Source organism: Ursus maritimus, unplaced genomic scaffold (genome assembly GCF_017311325.1).
Source record: "Ursus maritimus isolate PB19 unplaced genomic scaffold, ASM1731132v1 scaffold_4, whole genome shotgun sequence".
NCBI classification, from domain to species: Eukaryota; Metazoa; Chordata; class Mammalia; order Carnivora; family Ursidae; genus Ursus; species Ursus maritimus.
Window position 1 is genome coordinate 42,546,182 of NW_024426552.1, and position 12,345 is coordinate 42,558,526.

Here is a 12,345-nt window from a genome sequence, read left to right on the forward strand (position 1 = left end):
GTGGCATAATAGAAAATTGAATATGTGAGAGTTTGTCAATAAGGGGACCTTCTTTATGACACAAGATTTAGCACCCTGGCAAGAGCCCCAAATTCAAATTTCTAGAATGCTCATGGTTTGATTTTTGAGTGTCAACCCTCCTTCATTATCAACAATTTGAATCCATGAAACCCTGGTAGCACTTCAGAGTTAGGTCTCTGCTTGATCCTCTTCCAATTTGATTTGTCATCTCTGTGACCCATTTCACCTTCCGCACACCGTATCAGAGGTTTCTCGCCTGCACACCTCTTTTCTATTAGCAAGAATGCTGGCTTTAACACAGTAAAAATGAATGCATTTTTATACTTATGAGCCAGGCATTGCAATGTCACCCTATAATGGCTGCCAATGGTCCAATGCCCACAGTTCTTATATGGTTCCCAAGTTTGCTTTAGAACCTGCTTGACAGATCCCACGGGATCAGGGACTGCTGCTAGCATTATCACTACCACATGATCTGTTTATCATCCTCTGCTGGAGAATGATTACCCCTTATGTTCTACTGAGCTGGTGCCTCCTCCAAACTATCTGATATCTCTGGATCTTATTTATAAACAATATTGTTAAGAGAAGTTTCTTCCTTGTTCAGGCAGAAAAAAATAGCTCTCTGAGCAAAGGCTCAGTAATATCACAAGCTTGACGAGTTATTCCTGGTTTTGAGGCTGGTTAATACTCCATTTCATTCCTCTGCATGTTATGCCCAGAGCCAAGTACCTGGAGAGAGTATACATCAAACAGTATAAAAACTGTGATATGGAAGCCTGAAGGTAGGTGCCATGGGCAGGCTAATAATTAGATTTATTCGAAATAGATATTCTTTCATTATTTTTCCATATTATACTGAATGTATTCAATATTTTAAGAATGGAAAGAACTCAATATATATAAATTAAAACTATATTTAGAAATAAATTTAATTATTAACTCATAATTGATTCATAGAAAAATATCATAAAAAATTAGTAAAACATTTCACATTTCTGGAATACCTGATTATTCCCATTTGTGTGTGCGTGTGTGTGTGTGTGTGTGTGTGTGTGTGTAAATGTGTATGTATTTATTGTAGCTGAAGCATTTCCATTTTCTTTTTGCAGGTTAAATAAAGAATTGCTTATAAAACCTACCGTTAAATGGCACTGTATTGTAATCCATTCCCTTTATGTTTTAAAAACCTTTATATATAGTCACCATAGGCAGTTACCTGTCTGCTCTACCCAATCAGCAGGCTCAGGATTAAATGGCTTACAAAAGATGTAAAAGAAAATAGAAAATCTAAGAGGCGATATTTCTTTTCTCCACAGTTGTTCATGTATCCAGCCCAATTATTTTTTATAAATGTTCCCCATTGTTGAATTTTTTTATTAGAAGAGAGTAAATTATTTAAAGATTATAAATTACCCAGAAGTGTATTAGTGATTCAATAAATACAATGACTTTTATTTACATATACAAAAAATATATTAAATGAGAACTTGCTTGAATAATTGTAAGGTGAATTCGCCTTCTGCATTTTTAGAGTATTGTTAAAGCTTCTGGTTCAGCAGCTGTTATTGTTACAGTCATTCATCTTTTCCTCACTGCAGTTTTACTCTTCATCAATAAGGGACTGAATATAGTTTCCCCAAAACAATACTGAATTTTAATACCTTGGTTTATAAAATCTATATAGGAATAAGTAGGAAAAAATTTTAAGTAAAGTTTTCTATGAAAATATAACACACATAAAGAGTACACGAACAAGAAGTGTGCATATACATGAATTATGACAAAACTAATACACCCAGTTAACCTCCAAACATGATAGAAAACAGACAATTATCTATATTTCAGAAGTTTCTCATGTAAACCATCCAATGACCTCCATCTTTCCTCTCCAAAGCTTAATCATATTTTGACTTCTAATATAACAGACATTTTTATCTACTTTTGAATTTTAAATGAATAAAGTTTATGTCTAGGTAGTTTCACTCAACAATTTCTTTGGAAGACTGATCCATGTTTTTGTATGTAGTAGTTCATTTTTATATACTATTGTATCATATCCCACCGACTATGTAATTATATATTCTTCTCTAGATGAACATTTGGTTGGTTTCATCTTCAGCTATTACAAAAGTATGCTGCTATGAACATTTCTGCACATGATTTTAGTGGCCATTTGTATGCATTACTCTCATGAATATACATAGGAGTACTAAGTGAATTTTGAAAAAATTTAGTATACAAAGTTAAAATACATAAATCTATTGCATTTCTCTGTACTAGCAACAAAAACTGTTACAGGATGAATATTTTTTTAAAAACTCGTATGATGCCATCAAAACCAAAGTAATTTGGAATGCATTCTTTTTTAAAGATGAGTTAGACCCACACTGAACTATAAAATATCACTAAAGGAAATTAAAGAAGATCTAAAAAAAGAAGGGATACACATGTTCATAAATTGGAAACTGGTATTTTTTAACTGTCAATTCTCTGAAAATTTCTTTATATAGTAAAAGCAACTCCAAAACTCATCTCAGCAGTACTTATTTTTTTTAGAAATTTTAAATTTTAATCTAAAATGTACACAAAATGCAAAAAAAAAAAAAAACCACCAGACTATAAATAGCATTCTTGAAAAAGAACAAATTTGAAGGTCTTATATTACCTGTCTTCAAACATAGTACAAAGCTACTATAACCAAGCTACTGTCATAAGGGTCAACAGGTAAAGAACCCAGGACTAGATCCAGACTCATACAATTAATCGATTTGTAACAAAAGTATAAAATTATCCAATAAGAAAAGGAAAAGTTTCTTTTGTTTGTTTTTCTTTTCATTTTTGTGCTTCTTTTTTTCCCCCCAAATATTGATTTAAATTCTAGTTAGTTAACATACAGTGCAATATTGGTCTCAGGCGTAGAATTCGGTGACTCATCACTTACAAACAACACCCAGTGCTCATCACAAGATCACAAGTGCCCTCCTTAATCCCCATCATCCATTTAGCCCATCTCCTCATCCACCACCCCTCCAGTAACCATCAGTTTGTTCTCTATAGATAAGAGTCTGTTTTTTGGTTGGCTTCTCTTTTTCTCCCTTATGTTCATTTGCTTTGATTCTTAAATTCCAAATTTTAAATTTTATAGCTGAGTAATATATATATATATATTTGATAGATAGATGATAGATAATGTCACTATAAATGTCAGGGTACATGGATTCCTTCCAATCAGTGTTTTTGTATCTTTTGGGTAAATACCTCATAGTGCAATTGCCAGATCATAGGGTAGCTCTATTTTTAACATTTTGAGGAACCTCCATACTGTTTTCCAGAGTGGCTGTACCAGGTTGCATTCCCACCAACATTGTAAGAGGGGTCCCCTTTCTCCCCATCTTTACCAACATCTATTCCTAATTTAAGCAAATCTGAGAGGCGTGAGGTGATATCCCATTGTAGTTTTGATTTGTATTTCCCTGATGGTTAGTGATGTTGAGCATCTTTTCATGTGTCTGTTGGCCGTTTGTATGTCTTCTTTGGAGAAATGTCTATTCATGTCTTCTGCCCATTTTTAAATTAGATTATTCATTTTTTGAGTGTTGAGTCTTATAAGTTCTTTATATGTTTTGGATACTAACCCTTCATTGGATATGTCATCTGCAAATATATTCTCTTATTCTGTAAATTGCCCCTTGGTTTTGTTGATTAGTTCCTTAACTGTGCAGAAGCTTTTCATTTTGATGTGGCCCCAATAGTTTATTTTTGCTTTTGTTTCCTCTGACTCAGGAGACAGATCTAGTAAGAAGCTGCTACTGCGAATGTCGAAGAGGTTACTGCCTATGTCTCCTCTAGGATTTTGATGGTTTCTTGTCTCCCATTTAGGTCTTTCATCCATTTTGAATTTATTTTTGTGTATGATATAAGAAAGTGGCTGGTTTCGTTCTTTTGCATGTTGCTGTCCAGTTTTCCCAACACCATTTACTGAAAAGACCATCTTTTTCCCACTGGATAGTCACTTATGCTTTGTCAGAGATTAACTGATCATATAGTGTGGGTCCATTTCTGGGTTTCTATTCCACCGACTATGTGTCTGTTTTTGTGCCAGTACTTACATTGTCTTCTTCACTACAGCTTTAGTAATGCAACTTGAAGTCCAGAATTGTGATGCCTCCAGCTTTGCTTTCCTTTTTCAAGGTTGCTTTGCCTATTTGGGGTCTTTTGTGGTTTCTATACGAACTTTAGGATTGTTTGTCTAGCTCTGAAAAATGCTGGTGATATTTTGATAAGGATTGCATTAAATGTGTAGACTGCTTTGAGTAGTGCATTTGTTCTTCTAATCCATGATCATGGAATGGTTTTTCATTTCTTTGTGTCATCTTCAGTTTCCTTCATAAGTGTTTTATGGTTTTCAGAATACAGATCTTTTACCTCTTTTGTTAGGTTTATTTCTAGGTATCTTATGATTTTGGGTGCAGTTGTAAATGGGATTGATTCCTTGATTTCACCTTCTGCTGCTTCATTATTTGTGAATAGAAATACAACAGGTTACTGTACATTGATTTTGTATGCTACATCTTCACTGAATTTGTATATCAGTTCTAGCAATTTTTTGGTGGAGTCTTTTGGTTTTTCTATATAGAGTATCATGTCATCTGCAAATAGTGAAAGTTTGACTTCTTCCTTGATGATTTGGTTGCCTTTTATTTCTTTTTGTTTTCTGATTGCTGAGACTAGGACTTCCAGTACTATGTTAAATAACAGTGGTGAGAGTGAACGGTCTTGCTCCTGGCCATACACGGAAAGCTCTCAGTTTTTCCCCACTGAGGATATTAGCTGTGGGTTTTTCATATATGGCCTTTATTATACTGAGATGTGTTCCTTCTAATCCTACTTTGTTGATGGTTTTTATCATGAGTGGATGTTGTACTCTGTCTTGTTTTTACTGCATCTATTGACAAGATCATATGGTTCTTATTCTTTCTTTTATTAATGTGGTGTATCACGTTGATTGACTTGTGAATATTGAACCACCCTTGCAGCTCAGGAATAAATCCCACTTGATTGTGTTGAATAATTCTTTTAATGTCCTGTTGGATTCAATTTCCTAGCATTTTATGGAGAATTTTTGCAGCCATATTCATCAGGGATATTGGCCTGTAGTTCTCTTTTTTAGTGGAGTCTTTGTCTGGTTTTGTTATCAGGGTAACTTTGGCCCTATGGAATGAATTTGGAAGTCTTCCTTCCATTTCTTCTTTTTTTGGAATATTTTGAGAAGACTAGGTACTAACTCTTCTTTAAACATTTGGTAGAAGTTCCCTGGAAAGCCGTCTGGCCCTGGACTTTTGTTTGTTGGGAGATTTTTGATTACTGATTCAATTTCTTTGCTGGTTATGGGTCTGTTCAAGTTTTCTATTTCTTCCTGTTTCAGTTTTGGTAGTTTATAGGTTTCTAGGAATTTATCCATTTCTTCTAGGTTGTGCGATTTGTTGACATACAATTTTTCATAATATTCTCTTATAATTGTTCATATTTCTGTGGTGTTGGTTGTTATTTCTCATCTCGCATTTGTGTTTTTATTTATTTGGGTACTTTCTCTTTTTGATAAGTCTGACTGGGGTTTAAAATTTTACTAAGTTTTTTTCAGAGAACCAGATCCTGCTTTCATTGATCTGTTCTACTATTTTCTTAGTTTCTATATCATTTATTTCTGCAAATAATATTTATTATTTCCCTTCTTCTGCTGGCTTTAGACATTGTTTGTTGTTCTTTTTCTAGTTACTTTAGGTGTAAGGTTAGGTTACATATTTCAGATTTTTCTTGCTTCTTCAGGTAGGCCTGTAATGCAATATACTTCCCTCATATGACTTCTCTTGCTGCATCCCAAAGGTGGTTTGGAACCACCTATTTTCATTTTCATTTGTTTCCATGTATTTTTTAATTTCTTCTTGGATTCCTTGGTTGACCCATTCATTCTTTAGTAGCATGTTGTTTAAACTCCATGTATTTGTGGTCTTTCCAATTTTTTTCTTGTGCTTGACTTCTAGTTTCATGGAGTTGTGGCCAGAAAATATGCATGGTATGATCTCAATCTTTTTGTACTTGTTGAGGCCTGATCTGTGACCCAGTATCTGGTCTTTTCTGGAGATTGTCCCATGTGCACTTGAAAAGAACACAAATTCTGCTGCTTTAGGATAAAATGTTCTGAATATCTGTTAAGTCCAGTGGTCCAGTGTGTCATTCAAAGCCATTGTTTCCCTGTTGATTTTCTGCTTACATGATTTATCCATTGATTTAAGTGGGGTATTAAAGTCCCCTACTATTATTGTATTATTATCAATGAATCCTTTTATGTTATATATATATATTTGGGTGCTCCCATATTGGGGGCAGAAGTATTTAGAATTGTTAGATTATCTTGTTGGGTAGTACCCTTCATTATAATATAGTGCCCTTCTCCATCTCTTGTTATAGTCTTTGCTTTAAAATTTAGTTTCTCTTATATAAGTAGGGCTACTCCGTCTTTCTTTTGACATCCATTTGCATGAAAAATATTTCTCCACCCCCTCACTCTCAATCTGCAGGTGTCTCTAGGTTTCCAATGAGTCCTTTGTAGGCAGCATATGGATGGGTCTTGTTTTTTGTTTTTGTTTTTTTTTTTTTTTTCCATTCTGACACCCTACATCTTTTGATTGGAATGTTTAGTACATTTACATTCAGGGTAAGTATTGATAGATGTGTATTTAGTGCCATTTTATTATTTCTTTTGTCATCGCTTTTGGAGATTTTCTCTGTTCCTTTCTAGTCTTTGTCACTTTTGATCTTTCCTTTCCCACTCAAAGAGTCCCTTGTAATATTTCTTGCAGGGCTGGTTTAGTGGTCACAAACTATTTTAGTTTTTGTTTGTCTAGGAAACTTTTTTTAATCTCTCCTTCTATTCTCAATAAAATACTAGCTGGATAGAGTATTCTTGGCTGCAGATTTTCCCATTCAGTTTGTTAAATATATCATGACACTCCATTCTGGGTTGCCAAGTTTCTGTGGAGAGATCTGCAGCTAAACTTATTGGTCTTCCCTGGTAAGTTAGGGATTTCTTTTGTCTTGCTGCTTTTAGGATTTTTTCTTTATTGCTATATTTTGCAAATTTAATTACAGTATGTCTTGGTGTTGGCTTGCTTTTGTTGATTTTGATGGGAGTTCTCTGTGCCTCCTGGATTTGGATGTATATTTTCTTCCCCAAATTAGAAAAGTTTCCAGCTATTATTTCCTCAAATAAATTTTCTGCCTTCTTTCCTCTCTCTTCTTTTTCTGGGACTCCTATGATACAAATGCTATTACATTTGATGGACACTATGTTCCCTAAATCTATATTCATGATCCATAATTCTTTCTTTTGTTCAGTTTCATTATTTTCCATTATTTTATCTTCTATATCACTCATTCATTCCTCTGCTACTTCCATCCATGTGTTCATTACATCCAGTCTGTTTTGAATCTCAGTTATTGCATTTTTCATTTCTGTTTTTAACTCTTTTATCTCCATGGTAAGGGCCTCCCTGAAGTCTTCCATTCTTTTCTCAAGCCTTATGATTGTTGTTTTAAATACTTCATCAGGCATATTACTTATATCTGTTTTGATTAGATTTCTGACTGTAACCTTTTCTTGTTTTTTTCATTTGGGATGAATTCCTCCACCATGGCATTTTGTCTAAGTCTCTGTCTTCTCTGTGTTAGAAAAGCCTGTTCTGTTTCCTGCTCCTGAGAGTAATGGCTTTATGAATAAGAGGTCATATGCTGTCCAGTCCTGGAGTTTCTGGGAAAGTCTCTGATGTGTGCTGTGTGGGTTCTGATGTTGTGTTGTGGCTGCTCTATACTTCAGGCCAGTTATCTGAAGAGGCTTTTCTTGCCTGTAGTGGGAAGTGTTTGGATCTTGGCAGGTGTGTTTGTGCTTATGCTGAGGAGCAGGGAAGGGGAGCAGGGAAGGGAAATGATGCCTACTGGGGTTTTCTTGTCCCCAGAAAGGCATCTTTGAGAATGCCACCTCTCACAGATATGCTCCAAAAAGAGTGAAGAATCTCTCTCCTGTGAGTCTTAGGCAGTCCTCAAATTGCACAGTCTGCCCCTGGTTGCTTGCCTGTCTTCTCTCCAGGAGCAGGGCAGGGCCCTAGAACTCTATCACAGCCAACCCCACTGACCTTTAAAACACCAGTCTTCAAGCCCCACTGGTTGCAAAAAGTCATGAAAATCAGCCATTCTTGTTTTCCCTGCCAACAGCTTTGGGAAAGTGTTATCCCTGTGTGATTCCCTCTGTACTACTCTCTCTTGTGCCTTTCTCTATGACCAGAGCTCCCTCCCCTCCACAGCACCCATGATCCCTTTATCCCCCAAACCAGTCTCTGCACTTCCTAACTTCCTTTATACAGCCTCTTTCTCCCTCTAGCTGTAGTTTGTTCTGTCAGTCATCAGGTAAATTTCTTGGGTATTCAGAATGATTTGATAGCTATGTAGTTGTTTTTTGGAGATGAGATGAGCCTAGGGTCCTCCACCATTTTACCTCCCCCCACCACCTGGAAAGTTTTTCTCAAAAAGATGCCAGAATAGCTGAATGTTCATTAGAAAAAATTTAACTTTTTAATCTTTCTCACACCTTATAGCAAATTTAATTTAAAATGAGCCATATCTATGCATAAAAGCTAAAACCATGAGGTTACAAGAGAAAAGATTTCTCAAAAAAATATATTTTGACTTAAGTAAATGAAAAAAAATTAGATCATAGAAAGCAATAACCATAAAAGAAAAATTGATAAACTGGATATCATCAGGTTTAAAAACATCTTCTCATCTAGAATATATTACCAACTCCTGAAACTCAATAATAAAAAGACAACTCAATAAAGATGGGCAAAATTTTGAACAGATATTTCACAGAAAAAAACATGCAACATACAAGAAATGTCAAAAACATGTTTTAAAATCCTTAATATCATCAGGGAAACTCAACTTAGAACCAGGATAAGCTATCACTACAAAATTTCCCCTTCATGAATGCTTGTGAACTTCCTCCTTATGAATTTTCACTTTAGATTCAATGTTGAAATCAGGAGGATCCCAGGCTATTTTCTGAAACTCTTTTTCTACATTAGTCCCTTCTCTCTGTTATTCTGTCCCATAAATTCCAGGCCTCAGTTTTACAAAATGGATTTCCATATCTGTCACACAGAATACAATTTGAAGCTTGACTTTACCAAACATAGGCAAGAAGTGGAAAATAAAAAATATCATCCATTTTTGGGGGTAATGTAAAATGATGCAAACACTTGGATAAAGTTCAGGCTGACAGATCAAGAGCCACAGGTGCAAAGCATGTGCTCTCCTCTTCCACTTCTGCCCCAGGGTAACTCCTAGACTCAATACATACATTGGCATTGTGGGTACAGCCCCCTCTCCCCATGGAGAAAGGCTGCCATGACAGTTCCAGTACAAACCTTGTGGGTTCAAAAACTCCCCCTCCCAACCTGTGGGAAGAGTCCCCTAAATGATACGAAGCAGTCTCCATTAGAGACCTCTCCACTGTACATCACATTCCTAGCCCAGAAAGACAATAAATATCCAATCCCCAAACAACCTAGGGCCAATTCCATCTAGGAGAACCTACCTGCTCTCCCACCTTGAGAGTGTACTTTCCCTTTAATAAGCTGCTTTGTGCTTGCTATTTCCTTTGGCTATCTTTATTCTAGAGTGAATCCCCATGTAAAACTCCTTGTGGGGAATCCAAGGACCAGAGACCTCCACTCAACACAACACAGACTCTCCCACCACTAATAGTTACATATTACAGAATAAAAGATCAGTAACCTTGAAAACATAACAGTCTCAGTGGCCCTCAGGACAGTATTAAGCCACCTAACATATATATATTTGGGGTAGAAAAAGAAAAGAAATGTGGAAAGAAAACATTTTTTTTGAAAAAGTCTCACAAATTTTCCATATTGAGGCAAATTTTAGACCTACACATCCAAGAATGTCAATGAAACCCAAGCAGGACAAATAAAAAACTCTACTAGAGCACATTAAAATCCAATTGCTGAGCACCACTGATTAAAAAAAAAAAAAAATCTGTGGGTGCCTGGGTGGCTCAGCTGGTTAGGTGTCTGCCTTTGGCTCAGGTCATGATCCTAGGGTCCTGGGATTGAACCCCACATCAGACTTCCTGCTTAGTGGGGGTCTGCTTCTCCCTTTCTCTCTGCCCCTTTCCCCGCTCATGCTTTCTTGCTCTCTCTCTGAAATAAATAAATAAAATATTTTTAAAAATCTGAAAAGTAGGGGCGCCTGGGTGGCACAGCGGTTAAGCGTCTGCCTTCGGCTCAGGGCGTGATCCCGGCGTTATGGGATCGAGCCCCACATCAGGCTTCTCTGCTATGAGCCTGCTTCTTCCTCTCCCACTTCCCCTGCTTGTGTTCCCTCTCTCGCTGGCTGTCTCTATCTCTGTTGAATAAATAAATAAAATCTTAAAAAAAGAATAAAATAAAAAAAAATAAAAATCTGAAAAGTAGCCAGGGTAAAGAGATGTATTATATACAGAGAACAACAACAATAACAAAATTAGAAAAAACCCAGAATCTTTATCAGAAATTAAAGAGACATGAACATGGAACAAAACCATTAAAGTACATACTGAAGGACAAATATTAAAATGAAACTAAAATGCTATACCTAGCAAAAATACTTTTCAAAATTGAAAGTGAAATAAAGATGGTTTCAGAAAAACTAATGCTTAGAAAAGTCATCAAAGGTAGATTCTGAACTACAAGAACATAAATGAAGTTTTTCAGATTGTAAGGAAATGATAAAACTTTGGTTTCACCACCGACATGTAAGCAACTTAAAGTTGTCACACCCACTCTTACAAGAAGAAAAAGAGGAGCAAACTGAAATCAATATTACTTGGGCTTATCAAAAAATTAGGCTTGTAAGAGCAAATCACCATCTGAAATCTGAAGAGACAGGCAAATATAGAGAATCACAACTGAGATTAGTTTACCTGAAACTGAAGCCTCTTGGGCCATAAACTGAGAGGAACCGTTAAATGGTAGTTTTGATCAATTAGTGGAAGCTGATTGCGAGACTGAGAAAATCCTGGGGACTGCAGACTTAGGGAGTCTCTCAACTTTCATGGGTTTTACCTCCATGTTCCCCACCAAGCTATCATAGTAAAGACCTGAGAAAGAGCTCCTCATGGCTGTGGGAGGAAGAGGTAAATGTTAATCATTGTAAAATTTAAAAAAAATAAATTAAAGAAAATATCCCTGCGCATTCTCCATAAAAAGTCCTATACTCCAAAGAAAGATTTTAACAGAGCCTCATCCACATGGAGGAGAAAAGAGAATTCCACACACCCTATCCTCTCTAAACTTACTATCTCACCCAAAGGAAGAGAGCAAAAAAAAGGTATACCACTGAGTAGGTCACAGCCAAGAAACACAGGTACATCAAAACACTGAGACTGTATAATCATAATTGTATAGATTATGTCCCCTCTCTCATTTTACCACCACACCAACAGAGCCCCAGTAATGAAAATAGCAGACTACAAACAACGAGCATTTTTTTAGAATGTCCCTCAACTGGGATTTATCTTAGGTTTTTCTAATGATTAAATAGGAGCTAAGACAACCACAGAGAAAAAGCGCCATTTTTATTACATCATATCGAAAGTTATCATGATTTATCTCTAGTTGAGGTTGTGTTTGTCAGGTGTCTCTACTGTAAAGCTACTCTTTTTTCTTCCTTTCTGTACTGGACTATTTAGAACATGCTTAGCCCACTTTTAAGGAGTGGTAAGTTACGCCTCACCCCCTCAAGGGCAGAATATCTACATAAATTGTATGTAGAGTTGTGTATGTACATATATAAATTGTATGTATTTTCTTCTACGTACGATATCTGTCTCCTTTCCCATACATATTTATTTATTCAGTAATTTAAGTATATCAGTGTGGACTCATATTTATTTTGTATTTTGGCTTACAGTTTTGCAGTAACTGATTTTACCTTACCTATCCTATCATATCTCCTAATTATACAACAGAAGCCTTTTCCATGAGCAGAGTAAATCTTTAAAATGCTATCAATATCTATCAAGGTCACATTAGCTGTCCATGCTCTTTTTCACATCCAAATGTCCTCATAGATCTTCTATGCCAATAAAAATACATCATTTCTTAAAGATTTATTTCATTTCTTAAAATTTTCCCCAATTCCTCAATGTATCATCTTCTTCCATCTACAAACTAATTTTTCTTTCTCTGAATTCCTATGGAATTTCCA